Genomic DNA, 15,007 nt, shown 5'->3' with positions numbered 1-15,007 from the left:
TAATGCGTTTCACTTTCTTGGATTAACAACCTTCTTAGTTGTAATCAAGTAAATTCTGGAGCCTCTTCCTTTTTAGTTAATTGTTTGTTCTATGTTTATGCAAGTGTTTAATTAAGTTATAAGTCCGAGAAGGGTTCGTTTGTTTTGATTTTGTGCAGGACTATTCAACCTCCCTTCTAGTCAGCCAACGATCCTATCAAACTCTTTCTGTTAAGGCCTTTATTTAGGACTATGATTTTCCAAGGCCCTATCTTCATGTGGGCTTAGGCAGCAATTGTCGTCTAACTATGGTTTTGCCCACCCTCCTTTCTTGTTGCCTTTTATCCTCCAGAAACTATTCTTGTCCTTATTTCATTTTTTGTTTCACTATTTCATTATCTGTTCTAGTGTCTTCTTCATGCATTTCTGTGTCACTAGCTTGATTTATCTCTTGATCATTTTGAGAAGTTTCTCACCTATTTGATCTCAAGCCTTGAAACCACTCGGTGGCTGCTAGGCCCACAATAATTTGTCTGGGTTTTCTACTTCTTGAAACTCCTGATCTTCCTAGTTTTCAGGCTAATTATGTTCTTCAGTACTGTGAAATGGTATTTGCTTCCCTTTGCTTGCCTTAGACCTATTTTGAATCTTCGAGATTTCTCCTTCCTCTTTTCCTTCCTTCGTAATGACACAATCTGTAATTTTTGCTCCTTTCATGGTTGTGAGATTATTGTTATGATTAGTTTGAGCTCCAAATAACAACATAGCCAACCTCTCCTTAGCCCGGGGGATATATGAGAGGGATGTAGCTGAGGGTTCAAAATCAGCTTCCTTTTCTAGTGCCAGTTGAATCTGGTCTATAGCAATTTCTCCGTCTTCCTGATCATGCAGAGCAATTTGTTGGTTGCTGAATTGATCTGAATTGATCTGGGCTCTTGCTGCCATTGCTACTTTCTTCCTTTGGACTCTAGACCTAATTTGTATTTTACCTAGACTGCTATCCTAAATTCGATGACCTACATTTGTCGCTTTTGTGATATTTCTATCCTACCTGATACTATCTGTAGATTTAATTAGTAAATTAATTAGTATCAATTAAAATCAATTGGTATCAATCTATTTGATTTGATAGGATTTTAATTGATTGACAAAATATTTTAGTTTTGTATATTTAGTAGGAGGATATTTCTTTCATGATTTGTTGGGAATGATAGACCCATTGTATCTATTAAAGGGTATTATACTCTTTATTGAAATCAAGAGAGTGATTATTGGTCTCCAACTTTTTACATGGTATCAGAGCAAGGTTGATTCCTCCAATTTCTTCTGTCGGCTTCATCTTCCCTAACATGTAGGTCATTTCATTGAAGCCCAATTAATATGTCGAAGGATTCAAACACATCGTCAGGTTCATCCAGCAACACTGCGGTAGAAAAATCTTTTACATCAGTCACTTCTCTTTCAGGTAGTGATATTTCTTCTCTACAAATTACAACTCACAAGCTAAATGACCACAATTATCTACTATGGGCTCAATCTATAAAAATTATGATCGATATGCGACCAAGGCAAACTGGGCTACCTCACTAGTGATCCTCTTGCACCAAGCCACAAAGATGCATCATATAAAGTTTGGGTGGCTGAAAACTCAATAGTTCTTGCATGGCTCATAAACTCCATGGAGCTGAATATTAGCAAATGATATCTCTGATTCCAAATGACCAAAGAAGTGTGGGATGTCATTCGTCAGATGTACTCAGATATTGGAAATGCCTCTCAAATATTCAAACTCCGCTCCAAACTGAAGGATATAAAATAGGGAAGTAGTTTTGTGACTCAATACTTCTCGGAACTTCAGGATATTTGGCAAGAATTGGATCTATTCCTTGAAGATTCCTTAGTGTGTGCAGAATGAAATATCAAAAACAAGATAAATCTTGACAAAGTCTTCGATTTATTGACAGGCCTCAGTCGCAATCTTGATGATGTTTGTGGCTGTCTGGTTGCTCAGGAACCATTTCCTTCTATCGACAATGCCTTTGCTAAAGACAGATGTGAAGAGATGCGTAGGAAGGTCATGCTCTCTGATGTTTCACTTTCTCAACAATCTGCCCATGATGTTTCTGCTTTGGTTACTCATAGGATGCTATCTCAAGTTCCATGCACTAGCAAAAGGCCTTGGTGTAAACATTGTAAGCATCCAAGTCATACCAAAGAAAAGTGTTAGGAAATCCATGGTAAATTAGCAAATTCGCCTTGGTGTGAACATTGTAAGCATCCAGGTCATACAAAATAAAAGTGTTGGGAAATCCACGGCAAACCAGCAAATTGGCAATCCCAAAAGAAAATAGAGTCACATGGTTATCAAACCAAAATCACCCAAGAACAACCTAAAAATTCTGGCATTTCAGCTCCATTCACAAAGGAGCAAATTCAACAGATTGAACAATATTGTTGTCTTCTCTGGCAAGCCGCTCTCAACCCCTCCGCCAGCTCCATGAGCCAATCTAGAACATTCTATTCAGCACTTAGCTCAGCTTATATAGGTTCTTGGATTATTGATTCCGGAGCCTCCGACCATATGACAGGGAATTCTAGTTTATTTTCTTCCTATGCTCCCTATCCTAGTCACATATTTGCAAAAGTTACTAATGGGTTGATGAGTCCAGTTGTCAGTATCGATAATATTCGTCTATCTAAGGATATTATCCTCAAATCTGTCTTTCTTGTCCCTTCTCTCACATGCAACCTCATCTTTGTTAATAAATTCACTAATAACAATAATTGTGTTGCTAACTTTGTTTCTTTATCATGTCAATTTTAGGACCTACTATTAGGAAAGATGATTAGCAGTGCTAAAAGTCATAATGGATTATATTATCTTGAGGTTGCCACGTTTGAAGGTCTTTCACCTCAAGTGTCTAACATTGCTTCTATTTTTGTTTCAAGTCCTAGGGAAATAATGTTGTGGCATCATAGGTTAAGCTACCCTAGTTTTTCATATTTGAAAAGATTGATTCCTTCTCTATAGCATAATAAAAATCTTGGTGTTCTTGATTGTGAAATGTGTCACTTGGCTAAGCAACCTCGTACTATTTTTCTCTCTGAAACCGTATACACCTTCCACACCATTTTCACTAATCCATAGAGATATTTGGGGTCCTTCACCAATCGCCGCATCTCAAGGGAAAATATGGTTTCTAACCTTTATTAACGATCATATGCGGGTCACTTGGGTTTATCTCCTCCATAACAAATCTGATACAAGTCAAATATTCAAAAACTTCCACCAGATGATTCAAACCCAATTTCACACCAAAATTCAAACTCTTCACATGGACAATGATAAAGAATAATTCAATACCATTTTAGGTAGCTATCTTTCTAAAAATGGGATTCTCCACCAAAGCATTTGTGTCGATACCCCACAACCAATTGAAGTATCAGAAAGAAGAAATCGCCATTTATTGGAAGTAGCCCACGCTCTAATCTTCAACATGAATGCCCCAAAATACTTATGGAGGGATGTCATTCTCACCGCTACATACCTAATCAATCGCCTACCAAGTCGCACTCTCAGTTTTAAAACTCCACTATATGTCCTCATTCAAAGATACCCTCATGTGCCTACATCCAATAACCTTCCCTTAAAAACCTTTGGTTGTACAACATTTGTTCTTGTACATGACCATAACCAAAGTAAACTTGATCCAAAAGCTATCAAGGTTGTCTTTATTGGGTATTCACCAACACAAAAAGGTTATCGATGCTATTGTCCTCAAACTTGAAAAACATATACTTCTCATGATGTGCAATGCCTACAAGATACACCTTACTTCTCCTCAACTCCACTTCAGTGGGAGAATCGAGATGAAGCCTATCAAGATAATTCCCTTCTTCCAACACGCATACCTAATCCAATCCAGTCTAGCAATCACATTCTAGAACATCTTCTAGTACTGAAACAAGGGGAGAAGTGATACCAAAACAAGAATTATAGGTTTGCTCAAGATGAAAACATCAGGCTACTAAAGACATTGTGAACTCTAAACACGGTCAAGAAAATGAATTGGTAGAGGATCCTTAATCATGTACTATCTCCAATCTCAATATTCTAATAGCAATTAGGAAATCAACATCCCATTTCAAAATGTGTTTCATATTCCAATTTATATTCGTCATTTCATATATTTACCTTGAGTTTGTCCAGCATGAAAATTTCTAGGTCTGTTCAAGAGTCTTTGGCTATTCCTGAATGGAGAAAGGCTATTCTTGAGGAAATGCATGCTTTAAAGCTAAATAATACTTGTAGTTTGGTCGAATTACCACAAGGGAAAAATAAAGTTAGTTGCAAATGAATATTTATAGTGAAATATAAGTCAGATGGTTCAATTAAAAGATATAAAGCTCAACTTGTATCCAAGAGATTTACTCAAACCTATGGCATTGACTATATTGAGACATTTGCTCCTGTTGCCAAACTTCATACAGTTCGGATACTTCTATCATTGGCAACAAATCTTGATTGGCCACTACATCAACTTGACATAAAAAAATACATTCTTAAATGGTGAACTTGAAGAGGAAGTCCATATGAGTCAACCCCCATAATTTGAAGAAAGACTGGGAAATCAAACTATTTGCAAACTCAACAAGTCTATCTATGGTTTGAAACAGTCTCCACGTTCTTGGTTTGACAGATTCTCTAATGTTATCAAGAAACTTGGATATATGCAGGGACAAGCTGATCATACACTCTTTTTTAAACATTCTTACGAAGGAAAAATTACTGTTCTTATAGTGTATGATGATGATATCATAATTACTGGAAATGACAACAAGGAAATGAAGAATATTAAGATCATGAAGACAAAGGATTTTGAAGTTAAAGATCTCGGAGAACTGAAATACTTTTTGGGAATGGAAATTGGTAGGAGCAAAAATGGTATACCTGTTTCTCAAAGAAAGTACATTTTAGATCTATTGGAAGAAACCGGGACACTGGGGTGCAAGCCAAGCAATACACCACTAATATGCGTAGATTATATATACTTTTATGCATATATATTTTAACGTACATCTACTTATATTTCATTATCATAATCTATGTTTATTGCACCCTATTTTATTATAATGTCATATTTCTACTCCTTTTGATCAGAGATCTATTCTTTGCTTGTTTTGATTGATAGGACGCGATTTGGAGCAAAAACGATGCTTAAATGGAGTCTAGAGCTTCCAAAGTCTCTGGGTTGTGCAGAACTCACACGGGAATGCGAAAATTAAGTTTTTCCATCTTCTGGTCATGTGGAATCCACACGGCCATTTGGAGGCCATGTGGGTGTTGTGTGGAGGCCGTGTGGAATCTACATGGCTGTGTGAAGGCCATGTAGAATTTTTAGTACTGCAGACTGAAATTAAAATTGCCATAACGTTATGCTCGGTTGGAGTTATGGGCTGTTCTTTATATCAAAATGTAGATAACTTCAAGATCTAAAACTTTTCTAAAGACTTCAACCAGAAAAACCCCATCTTGATGGTCTAAAAGATGTTGCAATGAGACATAGCTATGTAGAGGTATGTTAGGGGTCATGCAAGGGTCAAGTCATGGTTGTGTGGACCACACGACCATGTCATATTCCCAGAGAAGAAGAATCCTTTGACCGTGTGGACCACATGAGCGTGTCACATTCCCAGAGAGTCTTTGGCCATGTGGACCACACGGCCGTGTCACATTCCCAGAGAAGAAGAAGGCTTGGGGCGTGTGAACCACACGACCGTGCCATCAGACCAGAGCCAAGGCAGCACATGGCCTTGTGGATTCACACAGCCGTGTCACGACTTGTTCAAGGGCTATGCAAAGTGCTATAAAAGAAGTTTTTCTCCCCTTTTCATGGATCTTTGGCTTGGGGCTCACCCGCATTCCTCGGAGAAGGGTTCTCCCTCTTGGGGGAACCCTAGTTCTTCTATCTTCACTGATCCGTCTACCTTTGGAGTGAGGATTGAATCCAAGAAGACCGGTGCTACATGGATAAGCTTTCTCTTCTCTTCTCTTTATATTTTGAATTGTAGATTGCTTTACTTCTTGTTTCTTGGTTGTATTCTCTTGTAATGGAGTATCTCTAGATCTAGGATGTAGGAAGTAACTATGATGTGATTATGGATGTATGAACTATGTATTTGGATATTTCCTTATTCAATGAAGTGTTATGTCATATTTTATTTGTGTTGTGCCTTCTATGTGTTTGATGAAGTGTGTGAATGGTGCAAGCCTCTAGATGTGGCTTGATTGTGGATCCCGTAGAAAGATACCATAGATCGTATGACCGAGGGACGCTAGTGATAGGCAGATCCCGCTAACGAACATCTGGGGTATCAACTTGAAAGGAGAAGCAATTCTCTACAAGAAGTAGGTAGTCATAGTCAATTGTAATCCTCATATCTATGTTTATTAAGTAGTGCATGTGTTCCTATGTTGTATGACCAAGGGACACTAGTGACAAGCAGATCCCGCTAACGGACATCATAGGAATCATTCCTATTTAATTGCAAGGGATGTTGATCTAACTACCCTGCCGATTGTCCACTACAGGGGATAGCTGGTAACTTTCTACATGTGCATAAGAATGGAGGTAAGGAGATGAATAATGCATAGGGTCATTAACTAGCATCATAGTGAATTCGAAATCCTAGTATCTATCCATCCCCAAATCCAACTCTCCCTCTTTCTCTATTCTTTACATTCTCTCTTTTCTTCTTTCTCTCTTTTCCAATTAACCTTCGATTGTCTAAATAGCTCACCGTGCAAAGTTAACTAGTGCTTAATCAACAATCCTTGTGGATTCGATATCTTTTGTATTATTGATGACATAACCGTGCACTTGCGGTGACGTAACAAGTTTTTGGCACAGTTATCAGGGACTATTTTCAATTAACATTAGCTGATTAACATATGAGTTATTCTATACTTGTTAATAGGTTTTTTTATTTATTTGCCTGTTTTTATTTCTACATTTACTTTTCTTGTTATTAGCTTTTAGTTCAATTTATTTTTTTTCTTCCCTTAATTTTTGCACTTTTCGTTCCTGCAATTTAAATTCTATATTTTTTTCTTGCCTTTAATTCTTCATTTTTATTTTTTCTCATAATATTTTTTAGATACCATGAGCACTAACATGTCATATAGGTCTTTAAGAGACTTTTCTATACCCATTTCTGCTAGATTTATGTCTCCCATTGTGCAACCTTATATTGAAGCAGAAAGTTTCCAATTAGACCCAGAGTTAATTGCTATGATACAAGGTCATAAATTTAGAGAAGAAGTATCATAAAGCCCTTATCTACACCGTGAGACATTTCTAAAGCTTTGTGATACGGTGAACTGTGAAGGAGTGTTAGTGGATGCAATTCAATTGATGGTATTTCCTTTCAGTATTAAGGATAAAGCAATGACTTGGTTATATTCGCTCTGCCCTCAAAGAATTACAAGTTGGGAATAATTGGAGCAACAATTTCTAAATCATTTTTTCCCTCCAAGCAGAACAGTGTATATGAGGAATTGCATTACAAATTTTGCTCAGGCAGATAGAGAGTCATTATTTGAAGCATGGGATAGATTCAAGAGTCTACAAAGATAGTGCCCTTATCATGGCTTGAAAAAATGGCTGACTCTGCATATATTCAATAGGAGAATTTCTTTCTCAAATAAGTATTTATTGGATTCATCAACTGGAGTTTCTTTTATGAACAAAAGTGTGGATGAAGCATATACATTAATTGATCAAATAACATTGAATCTCCAAGAATGGTCAAATAGAAGTTGGATGGAATTTTCCCCGAGAACTTCAGAAGTGCAAGCCATAAAAGCAAAAGAGCCTCCCAAACAAAATGCAGTTTAACCATTTAAAATTTAAGAAAATCACAAGTCGCACAATGAGGGGTTTAAACAGTTGGAGGCAAGGATTGATAGAATAGTTATAAAATGGTTCAAGCATGACCTCCCTCCTACACAGACAAGGTCTAGTGAATAGTGTAATGATATTAGGTTGAGAAGTGGCATGAATCATGAAGAACTTCTGGAAAAGGAATTGTATTGAATTGAGGAGAAGAATAATAGAAAACCACATAAACTCAGTTCCATTACTCCAGAAAGTGTCTACATGCCACAAGTACCTTTTCCTCAACGGTTGATCACACCATCACTAGACAAGCAAGTTGAACCTCAGCCACAAGCTCAACCTTTCCCAAAACCTCCACTAAGGGTTCTTTTTCCACAAAGGTTAGTGGGGGCCAACAAAGATAAAGATTTTGGTAAATTATATGATTCCAATACGGTTGAGTGCAGGTTTCTTGATGTGTATAAAGATGAGGAATCTTCATATGAGGAATGTAATGTTAATGCAGTGGTTAGCATGTTTTCAGATCCACCTCCTGGTTTTACAAGGCATTGTAATGATATTGAATTTTCAATTGATGAATGTGATGAGGTAGATCCACTTAAAACTGCAAGTGAAGTATTGATCCTCCTGTAATTGATTCTCCTGCTGAAGATTTTGATGTTGGAATGTTCTTCACAATATGTGATGATTTTATTGACATGAAAGGAAGTGTAGGGAGCTGTGTTGTGGAAGCAGCATCTCAAGAATCACCTCCTTTGTTCACACAAACCTTAGAGACTATGGAGCCATAAGAATTGAGCATGTTGTGGATCAATGTGTAGGGACTTATGTAGATATGGCAGAGCCCCAAGAATCCCCACCTTTAGTTGCACTTCCACCTGAGCCAAAGCCAGAACCAGTACTCAATTATGAAGAAGTCACATCCACATGTTTAGAACTTTCAGGTATCTCTCAGCAAAGCAAAGTATCACTAGTGATCTTTTAGAAAACTTCATAGAGGTTTCTGTCTTTGATTCTGTTGAATGTGATTTAATTTTTGATACATACTCAGTTCATTCTAATATGGTTCTAGTTCTATCTTATATAACATGCTTGTGGGAGGTATGTTTTTCTTTTGCATGTGCAGATTTCTCTTTGGCTAAAAATTGGAAACTTAGTCTGAACCGTCTTCGACCACCTGAAAGAACTTTAATGAAGACGAAGATGGAGAAAGCAATACTTTACTTTATATTTCCTCTAATGAAAGCTCCCTCCATAATAAGAGCTCTTGGTAAGAGGGTGTTGAAATATCTTACCCCTCCAAGAGCGAGATTTCGATAAGCCTAATAAGGGGTAGAGCAAATGACCTTAAACAAGCGTTTCTTGAGAGGCAACGCAAGTTCAATCTTATTTTCATTTTAGTTCTAGTTTCCTTCTAGTTCCTTTTTAGTTTCTTTATTAATAATAAATCATATCCTCTACTTAATTTTTCTTGTCTATCTTATTTTTGTAGAATTCAAAGTTGTGGAGGAATATGAGAATTTGATAGAGGAGTATCTTTGGAACGTCGACGTCTCAACCATTTGGAGCTTATCACTTGGTAACTTCTTTAACTTCAAATATCTCCTCTATATTTTATTTCTTGTTTTCATTGGGACAATGAAAAGTTTAAGTTGGGGAGATGGCTGGGTTTAGTTTAGTGTTTGTCATATTTCTTAGTTTTTGCACATTTCTTTTTGCATAATAAAATTTTACTAGTTGCATCATTCATCATATCATTATTGCTTGTTCCTTAATGCAAAATACTAGCACGTTTATTCTAGATTTTATGTGGTTTATGGGTTACTTATGGTGCTAGTATGTTTAGTAATCTATCCTTTTCTATCTATGATAGCATGAAGTGAGCAATGTTTTTACTATAAGAGTTTAAGTATTGGCCTTGTTTTAGGATCCCTTACACCTTACCTAGTTTTGATTGTAGATAACTCTGAAAATAGTCATAATTCATAGAACTTGATTAGTACTAGTGTTTCTATGGTGACTTCTCAAACTACATTTTGGTTACTGGATGAGGCTCGAATCATGTCAACTCATTTGAAAAAATCAAAATATCCAAACATTTGTATTTATTTGCATTTGTGTTAAAGTATTGCATCTTACAATCACTTAGGAAAAAATGATGATGAAAAAAATGAATGAATAAGGGATATAAAAAATAGTTAGCGCGAGTTGAAACTAGCAAGTTATCCCTTTGAGATCGAGTTAGGTTACTGGGGAAATAACTGTTATATTTCTCTTGATATCGAGCACACCTTTGAGACCATGGGTAGATTGTGGAGGATGAACCAAGTGTGTGGCAGGTAAGTGCTTATCGCCAGAAGCATAAGGAACATAGTTTTATGACGACTTGACAAGGCTTAGGGATTGATACTTGACAAATTTAGGTCATTATTGCACTGAGCAGGGAGAATTACTACTTAGGTCATACTCAAACAACTTTTGTATCTTGTTCACCAATGAAATCATTTGATAGGATTAGATTGACTTGCTAGATATTATGATGCACTATTTAACCACATGAGTTTAGATGCAGGTTTTGCTTGAGGACAAGCAAAGGTTTAAGTCTGGGGTGTGATGTGCGTAGATTATATACACTTTAATTTTATGTATACTTTAACGTACATCTACTTATATTTCATTAGCATAATCTATGTTTATTGCACCATATTTTATTATAATGTCATATTTCTACTCCTTTTGTTCGGAGATCTAGTATTTGCTTGTTTTGATTGATAGGACGCAATTTAGAGCAAAAAAGATGCTTAAATAGAGTCTAGAGCTTACAAAGTGCTTGGGCCGTGTGGAACTCACACGGGCATGCGAAAATCAAGTTTTTCTATGTTCTGGCCGTATGGAATCCACACGGCCGTGTGGGGGTCGTGTGGAGGCTGTGTGGAATCCACACGACCGTGTGAAGGTCGTGTGAAATTTTCAGCACTGCAGATTGAAACTAAAACGGCCATAACTTTGTGCTCAGTTAGAGTTACGGGCTATTCTTTATATCGAAATATAGAAAACTTCAAGATCTACAACTTTGCTAACTTCAACCAAAGAAAAACCCATCTTAATGGTCTAAAAGGTATTGCAATGAGACATAGCTATGCAAAGCCATGTCAAGGGTCATGAAAGGGTCAAGTCATGGTCGTTTGGACCACACGGCTGTGTCACATTCCTAGAGAAGAAGAAGCCTTTGGCCGTGTGGACTACATGGCCGTGTCACATTCCCAAAGAAAAAGCCTTTGGTCGTGTAGACAACACGATCGTGTCACATTCCCGGATAAGAAGAAGCCTTTGGCCTTGTGGACCACACGACCATGCCATCAGACCAGAGCTAAGGTAGCACATGGCCGTGTGGATTCACACGACCGTGTCATTGCCCGTGCAAGGTCTGTGCCAAGTGCTATAAAAGGGATTTTTCGCCACTTTTCATGGATCTTTGGCTTGGGGCTCGCCCCCATTCCTCGGAGAAGGGTTCTTCCTCTTGGGGGAACCCTAGTTCTTCCATCTTCGCCGATCCGTCCACCTCCGAAGCGAGGATTGCATCCATGAAGACCGGTGCTACGTGGATAAACTTTCTCTTCTCTTCTCCTTATATTTTGAGTTGTAGATTGTTTTACTTCTTGTTTCTTGGTTGTATTCTCTTATAATGGAGTAGATCTCTAGATCTAGGATGTAGGAAGTAGCTATGATGTGATTGTGGATGTATGAACTATGTATTTGGATATTTCCTTATTCAATGAAGTGTTATTTCATGTTCTATTTGTATTGTGCCTTCTATGTGTTTGATGAAGTGTGTGAATGGTGCAAACATGTAGATGTGGATTGATTGTGGATCCCGTAGAGGGATACCCTAGATTGTATGACCGAGGGATCCTAGTGACAAGCAGATCCCGCTAACGGACGTCTAGGGTATCAACTTGAAAAGAGAAGCAATTCTCTACAAGGAAGTAGGTAGTCATAGTCAATTGTAATCCTCATCTCTATGTTCATTAAGTAGTGCATGTGTTCCTATATTGTATGACCGAGTGACGCTAGAGACAGGCAGATCCTGCTAACAGACTTCATTTAATTGCAAGGGATGTTGATCTAACTACCCTGCCGGTTGTCCACTATAGGGCATAGCCGGTAACTTTCTACATGTGCATAAGAATAGAGGTAAGGAGATGAATGATGCATAGGGTCATTAACTAGCATCATAGTGAAACCAAAATCCTAGTATCTCTCCATCCCCAAATCCAACTCTCCCTCTTTCTCTACTCTTTACATTCTCTCTTTTCTTCTCTCTCTCTTTTCCAATTAACCTTCGATTGTCTAGATAACTCGTCGTGCAAAGTTAACTAGTGCTTAATCAACAGTCCCTGTGGGTTCGATATCTTTTGTATTACTAACGACGTAATCGTGCACTTACGGTGATGTAACAACCACTTGAGCAAGGAAATAAAGAAAGAATGTTTGAGGGAGATTTAGTGGACAAAGAAAGATATCAATGCCTTGTTGGGAAACTCATTTATCTCTCACACATTCGCCCTGATATTGCTTTTTCAATGAGTCTAGTAAGACAATATATGCATTCACCATGTCAAGGTCATCTCAACGCAGTCTATAGAATTCTCAAATATTTGAAACAAACTCCTGGGAGAGGGTTACTTTTTGCAAAGAGGGATGATCGAAGCGTGAGTGCTTACACTGATGTTGATTGGGCTGGATCAATGAAAGATCGAAAGTCTACCTCCGGATATTGTACGTTAGTTTGGGGGAATTTAATAACATAGCAAAGCAAAAAACAATCAGTTGTGGCAAGAAGCAGTGCAGAAGTAGAATATCAAGCTATGGCTCATGGAGTGTGTGAACTAATTTGGATTAATAGAGTTATGAAAGAGCTAAAAATAAATCTTGAAAACACTATGTAGTTGTTTTGTGACAATAAATCAACCATTAGCATAGCTCGTAATCCTGTTCATCATGATAGAACCAAATGTTGATGTTGATAGACATTTCATTAAGGAAAATTTTGAAGAAGGTAGTCTCAATGTTGAATACATCCCTACTTCTCATCAGCTGGCTGACTTACTCACAAAAGGACTATCAGAACGAACCCATGAATTTCTTATCAGCAAGCTTGGCCATATTAACATTTACAGTCAAGTTCGAGGGGGAGTGTAGATTTATTTAGTAAATGAATTAGTATCAATTAAAATCAATTGGTATCAATCTATTTAATCTGATAGGATTTTAATTGATTGATAGAATATTTTAGTTTTGTATATTTGATAGGATAATATTTCTTCCATGATTTGTTGGGATTGATAGACCCATTATATCTATAAAAGTGTATTCTACTCTTTATTGAAATTAAGAGAGTGATTATTGGTCTCCACCTTTCTACACTATCTTGCTGCAAGTCCTCTGGTTGCTGATAATGAATTCCTGAAGTATCCAGCAAGCCTATATTTGCAGAATTTTCTCAGGATGGGACTGCTTGACAATCCATAAATCTGAGCTCGGATCTTTGAAATCCAATCTGGTGGCCATTTGTTGCAACAAGGTCAGCTATCAGTGGCTGTTCAGAATCCTCAGAAGCAGCAACAGTGAGATCAAAAATTTCAGAGACTGCAGCTACATCATGGTTGCTATCTGATGCTCTATTTTCCTTGATGTTGGATAGCTTATAAGCTCTTGATCTAGTCTTAATGCCTACTCCTACTTGCTGATTAGCCTTTGGAGGTCCCCTGGTTGATACATCTGCCATCCCAATTTCTGGTTCTGAGCTTGATACAAATCCTGTGCTAGCCTTCAGTGATGACCCTGCAGCAGTAGTACCCTTCACTGGAGAAAGCAGTAGCTGGCTGTCTGTAACTATGGATACCAGAATGTAAGTGTTTCTGGTCCGTACTGTGCTCAGTTAGTTCAGTTTGTGATTTGATATCAGCACCATTATTTCCTTTGCAGCTGGTGAGGGAATGTAGATGTTTTTACTAGGTGTTGCATGATCCATAGCCCTGGTTGATGTAGTTGCCTACACATCCCCTGATACTAAGGATACCACAGAATCTGTAACTGTCTACAGTGCTGATTCATAGTGTTGCTGCAGGGACTGTTCATCAGTGATCAGGACTGGATATTGTAGTTCCCTAGCAATACTGATGTACTTCTGGGGGTAAGCACTGTCCACCTTTGCTAGGCCATCTAATTTGATCTTCTGTTTTTGACCTGCTGTCGTTGCCATTACTCATAGTGTATCTGAAATTGTGATTGCATCAGATTCCTTCTGCTGTGGATTATCTGCATCTGAGTTTCCTCCAGTTTGTGCTACGTTATTTGTTTCACCAAGCCCTGTGGTTTGCTGCTGGAGATCAATAGTGACTTGCCCTTGTGCTGACAGTGTTACTGAATTTGAAACTGGCCCAACTAGAACATTTCCTCAAACTGAAACGGAACTTGACTGCACTGAATTGGTTGTCTGGTCATGGGCTTTGATATGGCTTTGTTTGGTTGCCTGGTCAGGGGGTTTGGCCCTTGTTCGGCTATCTGATTTAGTCATCTGTCTTGGTGATGGAACTGGCTCAGGAAGCAACTGGGATAGTGTAATTGCCATTTCTGATAATTTGCCTGGAACAATGCTTGCGTCTGAAAACTTCTGTTTAGGAACTGCAACAGTGTTCTCCCTATCTGACAGTTTGCTATTAGTTTGAGGAAGCCAAGATATGTGCCCAGAAGGTGCATATACTTGTATTTCCTTTGTCTTTGAAGTGGAGATTGAACCTGCTAGAACAGTTTTCAGAAACCGAGTCTGTTACTGAAATCTGATTTTTACTTTCTTGCCAGTTTGTGTTAATTTGTGATTGGCCAGCTGGTTGTTGAGTCCATGTAGATGTACTAGGTTGCATTTCTTTTGGCTCTGAATTGGAATTTAAAGCAACTGTAACCGTGTTATTGTCTGAAGCTCAGACTGGTTGGTCTGGTTCTGGTGATTCTGTGCTGCATGTTTTTGAGGGTATATTTTTAGACTGATTTCTTCTCTCCTGACAGGTAGCTCGGGTTTCTGCTTGCCCAACTGACTTCTGAGAACTTTGCTGCTGTCCATTAGCGGC

The 15,007-nt window shown here is 38.0% G+C and overlaps 1 non-coding gene across 1 annotated transcript; it reads right to left on the bottom strand.

Moving 5' to 3' along the window:
• Window positions 1–7,527: 7,527 nt before the first annotated feature.
• Window positions 7,528–7,633, bottom strand: LOC121993372. The gene has a single exon (XR_006115231.1). It is a non-coding gene; the product is annotated as a small nucleolar RNA R71 (small nucleolar RNA).
• Between the last annotated feature and the right edge of the window lie 7,374 nt (window positions 7,634–15,007).

This window comes from Zingiber officinale, chromosome 6B, assembly GCF_018446385.1.
Source record: "Zingiber officinale cultivar Zhangliang chromosome 6B, Zo_v1.1, whole genome shotgun sequence".
In the NCBI taxonomy this organism is placed as follows: Eukaryota; Viridiplantae; Streptophyta; class Magnoliopsida; order Zingiberales; family Zingiberaceae; genus Zingiber; species Zingiber officinale.
Note: the sequence above shows the minus strand (reverse complement) of the source record. Positions and strands in the feature narration are given on the sequence as shown.